Here is a 7,787-nt window from a genome sequence, read left to right as displayed (position 1 = left end):
AGGTAAGCATAGGCTTGTGTTTACTAACTAATCTGTAGTGAATAGTTTTACATGTTTTTTTAACCACATCCTGGTGAAATTGTCCACTACAGGTTAGTAAGTAAGCACAAGTAAACTCATGTTTACCTTGGTTCTTGGCTGATCTGCCCTTGAGCCAACAGATCTGAGTTCAAGTCCTAACTGTATTCTGTTATAGCTGTGTGTCTTGGGACAAGTCTCTTTCCTTCTTTGGAACTCAATTTGCTTACCTTCAAGGAAAGCTATTAATTCCTACCCAGAGAAGGAAAGGGATTTGAGGTAGCTGGAGCTTTGGTGGTATAATGGGTAAGTCATTTGGCTGCTAACCAGAAAGTCAGTGCTTCAAATCCACCAGTGGCTCTGTGGGAGGAAGGTGGGGAATCTACTTTCATAAAGATTTACAGCCTCAGAAACTCAGTGGGTTTCCCCATGAGTTGAAATCAACTCGATGGCAGTGAGTTTGATTTTTTCAGTTTGGAGCTGGAGTCAGGAGAGCTGGGTAGGAGTCCCAGCCATGCCACCCACCAGCTGCACCATTAGAGCAATTCCTCAAGGGGTGGTAGCAGGAGGAGAAAGGAAGGCTAGAAGTCAATGTATATTAATCCAAAAGAATTCTCTAAGAGGTACAAAGACAGACACATGAAGGCAAAATCTTTCTTCAGTTAGAGAAGCCGGTCCTGACATAAGCTTCCCCAGGAACATATTCATGTCCCTAGGGAAAAGAAGAATTATCCTAGGAAGAGCAATTAACTGTCCTAGTTTGCTTGGAATGGAGGAGCTTCCTGGGACAGGATTTTAAGGGCTAAAGTAGGACAGTCCCAGGCTAACTGGGATGGTTGGTCACTCAGATCCTAGTATACCCCAAAGTCCTTTTGTTGCAGAATGGAATGCACGAGGCTCTGCCCAGCTCCAGTGAGCAAATAAGAGAACTGCTGTCGTCATTCAACAAGGGTTTATTGAGCACCTACTATGTGCCAAACTGTGCCACGTACTTGCACGATAAATGCCTCTGCCTTATGGACTTTCAGCCCAGAGGAGGACTCTCCTTACTGCCTTAATGTGAGGTTGAACTTTGGGTTACCTTCTGCTTAATTTTATGAGAAGAAAAAATTAAATGGATCCTCATTTTACAATGTTGTTGTTGTGTGCTGTCGCGTCAGACCCGATTCATAACTACCCCTCCTTGGGTTTCCGAGGTGGTATCACTACACAAGTTGATTGCCCAACCTTCCTTCTGAGGAGTGGCTAGTGAGTTTGAACCACCAGCCTTCTGGTTGGCAGTCAAGTGCCTTAGGCACTATGCTACCAAAGCTCCTCATTTTACAATTGGCACCAAGATAAACTCAAGGCAGAGCAAATATTTAGCCATAAAAATGAAATCATAGAAATACTATAATAAAAAAGTGGTAGGAGATTTTTATAATCTTAGAATGGAATCAGAAATATGCTAATTGTCAAGTCCACTGGGGCTATTCCCGCCAAGGATTCCTGACAAATAAGGAGAAAAAATAGTGGTGACAGCCACTTCATATCTGTGAAGTATAATCTGTTAATGACAATAAGTAGAAAGAGGAAACAGATTCAAGGAAATGGGGTTCAACCTGATTGATCCTCCTGTGTGTCCTGGAGCAAACTGATTCCCTCTTAGACCCTTGATTTCTTCATTTTTTGAAAAATGAAGTATGTGTTATGACCCTACTTGGCCATCATGTAGTTCCATGGGCTAATATAGATTCAAAAGTAACTTGTAAACTCTACAGTACTATTTAAATGAGTAACTATTATAAATATTATTATTAAGAAAGAATCTTGACTTCAGAAAGAACTTAGAAACAGAGACTCTTATCTATTTCACTTTTATATATATATATTTTTATTATAAAAGTGATATATGCTTGTTACAAAAATACGAAGATCATATGAAAATACAGCATTGGGGGAAAAAAGTCAGACATAATCCCACTCTCTGAGAGAACCACTATTAAAAATTTGATGGATCTCTTTCTCTCTGTGCCTTTTTCTTTCTCCACATATACACACACACATGCTATACTTTATGTATATGTTTTTTAACAAACATGAAATCATGCTACACTCTCAGTCTGTAACTTGCTTGCACTTAAAACTGTATCTGGTCATCTTTCCATGTTAACATGTATAGTTCTACCTTACTCTTTTAAAGTATTGCACAATATTCTATGACATAACTGTGCCATAATTAATTAATCCAATATTGATGGGATGTTTCCATATTTTTGCTTTAAGAAAAATACTGGTATGGGCATTCCTGCACATATATTTTTGTGTACTTATGTAAATATTTCACACATGCCCCTTCAAAGAATTCCCCCAAGAGAAGCTATGCATTGAAGGGCCCAAGTTTCTTACCAGGCTAAGCTAGTTCAGACTTACAGTAAATTAAATCCATGGTCTATCCCTAGCAGCCAGAAACAGCTTGATAATCAAACTGGAATATGATCCCAGCTCTACTTCTCACTGTGAAGATTAAGTCACAAGACCTTGATGAAACTTCCTTTATTTAGAAATTAATTGTTCAATAAATAACTAAGTAAGCTTCTAGGGAGAAAAAAATTAAGTTAGAGCCTCACTTTACAACTACACCAAAATAAATTCCAGATGGACCAAATACTTAACCATAAAAAAGTGAAACCATAAAATACTAGAAAAAAAAAGTGAGAAAATATTCTTTCAATCTTAGAATGGAAAGGGGTTTCTATGACTAAAACAAAATCCAAAAGCCACAAAATGAAAATTGATAAATTACATAAAACAAACACATACAGAAAATATATACATTTTTATAGAGAAGAAGAACCATAAAGTCAAGACTAATGACACAATGAAAAGAAATACATAATTTATATCACAAAGAGCTGGTTTCCACAACATATAGTTTATTTAAATTAATAAAAACAGTGACCAAAAGTTAAACAGCAAAGTGGACAAAAAATATGAACAGATTTCACAGAGAAAGAAATATAAATAATTCTTAAGCTTATAAAAGAAATGCCTATTCTCATTTAAAATAAAATAAGGAAGTATTTTTACATATCAGTTTAGCAAAGACCAAAGAGTCTGAAAACACAATATTGTGGAGAGCGTTGAAAAGCATGCACTTTCATACATTGTTAATGGGGGTGTAAATTGGTTCAGCATCACTATAGAGTAACTTGACAATATCTAGCAAAAATGTTTATACTCTTTGCTTAGCATTTCTACTCCCAGGAAATTATCTGATAGACATCCTCAGACAATAGCATGTGCATAGTAGTTCTGTGGCATTGACTACAATATCAAAATATTTAAAACAACTTTGATGCCCAAAATAGAAGCCCAGTGAAATAAATTATGATGCACCTATAATGGAATACTATGTAGCCTTAAAAACTCTTTGTACTCTTCTAGAATGATCATCAAGATATATTGTTAATAGTTTAGCTTAACTAATAAAGAATGTCTGCCTTGAACATTATACTCTTTTAAGATCTGTCTATATGGGATCAAACTGACAACAGCAACTTGTGAGATTAGATAGAAACCTTAAGGAATGATGAGTTCATGTGAATGAGGGAGGAACAACTCAGAAACGGATGATAAAAATGGTTGCACAGCTCAAAGATTGTAATAAATGTTACTGAATTGCATATGCAGAAACTGTTGAATTGGTATATGTTTTGCTGTGTATATTCTCAACAAAAATATAAATTACCTATATGAAAAAATAAAAGATATTATTATTAAGTAGAAAAAAAGTAAAGAGCAGAAAAGTTTATAGTATGCTAACATAAGTTTTTAAAAGACTAAAGAAGGTGGGGACCAGGTTTGCTGGTCCAATAGAGCCTGGTGTAACCACTGAGACTATGACCCCTAGCTGCCCTTCAGGTCTGGAATTGAACCCACAACTGTGGTTTCCAGCCAAACAAAGTACAGGCATGTGAGTTAAACATTTACCTCAAGTAGACACACGCCCTGGAGAGAACAATCATGGAAGAAGGAAGGGCTGCTTATGCACAGGGAGATAGCTCAGGGTGCAGAAAAGTATGAAGGGATGGACGCTGGGAGGAGGTAACTATGGGGAGGAAGTGGGAGGGGAGCTGCTGCATTGTAAATTTTGGTCAATGACATGAGACAAAGTATATGTGAACTGCTGTATGAAAAGTGAATTTACTCTGTAAATCTTCACCCAAATCCTAAAAAAAAAAAGACTATATATACTCCTATATCCATATAGTCATAAAATATCTCTAGAAGGATACTCAAGAAACTGGTAGCAGTAGCCCCCAAGTTAGGACTTGGAAATAGAGGACTCAGAGGCGCAAAGGAAGAGAGACTTGTTTTTACTGAATACCTTTTTTGTACATTTTTAATTTTATATAGTGTGTTGTATTACTGTTTAAAACCAAATTTAAAAAGAAACAAGAAGAAAACACTAATCTTTGAAGTAGAACTCTTAGGTTTAATTATTGATATTTCATTTAATTTTTTAAGAATTTTAGAAGATTCATTTAGAAGGCCATGAGAAATTCAGTGTTGAAAAAGGAGACTGAATCTCAGGGAAGGCATATGACTAATCAAAGGGTAGTTAATATGTTTCAATTCTCCTGCTAACCTCAGTGACTTCCACAGGGCTGAGACAAGAAGGACTCTAAGACTAGCTGAGTAGTGAGAACGAGTAGCATGACTGATTAGCAATGACTCCCTTAATCATAGGATGGAGGCCTAGAATCAACTTCACCATACATTCTCCATCTCTGGCCTAATGGCTCCAGTTATGAGATGGTGCTACAATACCCCCTTCTGGTGGCCACGTGTGTTTAACTGCAGAATCCAATTTTTTAAGACTGGATATATTTGGGGGAGATGAATACACAAAACTGAAGTGAAATGATGACAGAAAATATCACAACCTCCTGATCATTTCAACCGAAGTAGATTGTGATGATGGAGTCATAGAGAAGACAAAAATTAAATTAGGCATTAAAGAATGCCTAGGACTTGATTAGGGGAAGATGAGCAAAGAAAGGAATTCCAGACAGGGGCAATAATTTGAAATAAGGTACAAAAGGTGGGAATGAGGACACTCAGCACTGGCAGCAGGGAGGAAAAGTGAATAATGAGAAGACTGGACTAGAGCAGGAAGACTGTACAGAAGAAACAGCGTTAGAAAAGTGCTTTGTGCAGACCCTTGACTGAGGAATTTGGGCTTATCTGATGCATTTAAAAAAACAACAAACATTGTTGTCCAGTCAATTTCAACTTATAGCAACTCTGGAAGCAGACTGCCACATCTTTCTCCTGTGTAGCAGCTAGTGGGTTCAGACAGTGACTGTTTGGTTAGCAACCAAGTGTTTTAACTACTGAACCACCAGGACTCTTTATTTGATGCATAAACCTAACCTAAACCTACTGTCACTGTGTGGATTCTGACTCATAGTGACTCTATAGGACAGAGCATAACTACTCCAGAGGGTTTCCAAGGCTGTAATCTTTACAGAAGCAGACTGCCACATCTTTCTGCCACAGAGTGACTGATGGGTTCGAACCACTAACCTTTTGGTTAGCAGCCAAATGCCTTACCCACTCCACCACCACAGCTCCTTATCTGATGCGTAATGGGAGTAAAATACTTACTCTAGGCTTTAAGAAGCAGAGTGGAAACATTTTAAAAGAAAATAAAAAGAAGCGAGTGGAGAGTGGAAGATGTGGTAGGCATGAGACTACCTGAAAAGTTCACACATAGTCACATTAATGTGGCTGGGACCGGAACACCATGGCAGTTCCTGGAGAGAAGCAGACCAGTGAAGTAGAAAATAGATACTACTGAGGCACAACTGGTGGGTGGCCTTATGACAAAGAAGGGAGAGTGTCTGGAGTCACTCTCACAAGTTAAAGACCCTTCTCTAGGCCTCAATTTCTTCATCTATGAAATAGATATAAAAGTATCCACCTCATAGTGGTGTTAAATGAAATCATGCACGCAAAATGCATGGAGTATGGTAAGCCACCCATAAACTGGGGAGAAGGAGAAAAACATATTCCTCTCCTTCAGATCACATATACATCAGTTTGTAATTATACATGTCTGACTATTTGATTAAGAGATTAAGAGCGCCTTCCACCAGCTGGAAAGCTCATTGAGCTCAGGGACCTACACCTGTAGGTCTGTGCTTATATGGTGCCTGTCACATAGTAGGTGGTAAATAAATATTTGTTGAATAAATAATTAAAGATGTATAGATAGATGGAAGATACATAAACATAAATGAATGATTTCACCCAAATTTCAAAGCATCTTAAAAGTCCTGTAGTCTCATTGTTCTCATTTTACAGATGAAGAAATGAAGAGGCCATTGAAGCAGCTCTATTTCTCACTTTGTGAAGGTGAGTAGTGTTTACTTTCCATGTGGAAAGACACATAAGGGACTGACCACCACCTGAGTTCTGGATTCAGAACTCCAGCTGGCCAGCTGACTTTGTTCATGGAGAGCATACATAATCAGGTGGACTCCACTGTTTTCTTTATCCCTATGACCTCCACCAATGACCAAGAAAAAGGAGACGATACCTAAAATTCTTTATCCTTAATGATGTATAGATAAAATAGACATGGTTTCAGAACCAAGCTAGTCAGTTAGATGAGGGAAAGCAAACGCTTAGGCAAGAAATCATAAAACAAAGCAGGAGCACTATTTCATAGAGATACAAGTGCGTGAGGTTCCACCATAAAGGATTGAGGGGTCGGATGTTTGGTTAGAAAAGGGTTTCTGGGAAAGATGATCCCTAAACTGAGTCTTAAAAGACAGGAAGGATTATCTCTGGATTTGGAGAGGGGAAAAGTGTGATGAGAACTTCTGAGATGCCCTGCGGCCCTTTAGCTGGGACTCTCATCCATGATAGGAGCAACAAGCAGTATGTTTCATATGCATACACATAGAAAACATACATGATTATTTTGTGCATTTTCGTTAATCTATATAGTTTTCTGTGAATTGCCTTTTTATCTCAATATATTTTTGAGATTTCTCCATATTGATACATGTAGGTTGAATCCATTTCTGTTCAAGTTCTATGAGCCTATTTATAAACATTTATTTTGGCTAACATTTGTCTATTACAAACAGTCCAGGAGTATATACGCTTGTATAGGTCTCCTAGTGTACATGTGTAAGTCTTCAAAGGCAAACACCAAGAATTAGAATTACCACGGTATGCACAGTTTTGAGTTCTCTTATTCTGATTTACAGTCCCACCAGCATAACCTCACCAACATGTGATTATCCTCAAATTCTGTCATCCAAGCTGTGCTTTGTAGGAAGACTTTCATCATCCTCATCAGGCAAAAGTACATTGCAAAACATCCAGACTTCTCATAAAGAAAGTGGGAAGAGCACTTACTCAGCTCCAGGTCCTTTAATGCACATCCATTTCCTCTCAGAACCCACTAACTCATACATTAGGATCCTTGCTTTACAGTGAGAAAACTGAAGCTGGGAGAAGTGAGGTGACTTGCTCTACTAGGAAGCAGATATGCTATGGACTAAAGTCTACACTCTTTTCACTGTTTTATACATTCAACTAACAGTTATTGGGCACTGATTTCATACCAGGCCCTGGAGATATGAAAATGGACTTTAAGACTATTCTTAGCACATAGTAATACTCAATATAAGTTTGTTGAATTGAGGAATTCAAAACCCACAAAGGAGATAAAAACCCATTATCATGAGTTGAACTGTGTCTCAAAAAAT

Source organism: Orycteropus afer, unplaced genomic scaffold (assembly GCF_000298275.1).
Source record: "Orycteropus afer afer isolate SDZICR_OR568_19922 unplaced genomic scaffold, OryAfe1.0 scaffold00037, whole genome shotgun sequence".
Lineage (NCBI taxonomy): Eukaryota > Metazoa > Chordata > Mammalia > Tubulidentata > Orycteropodidae > Orycteropus > Orycteropus afer.
Note: the sequence above shows the minus strand (reverse complement) of the source record.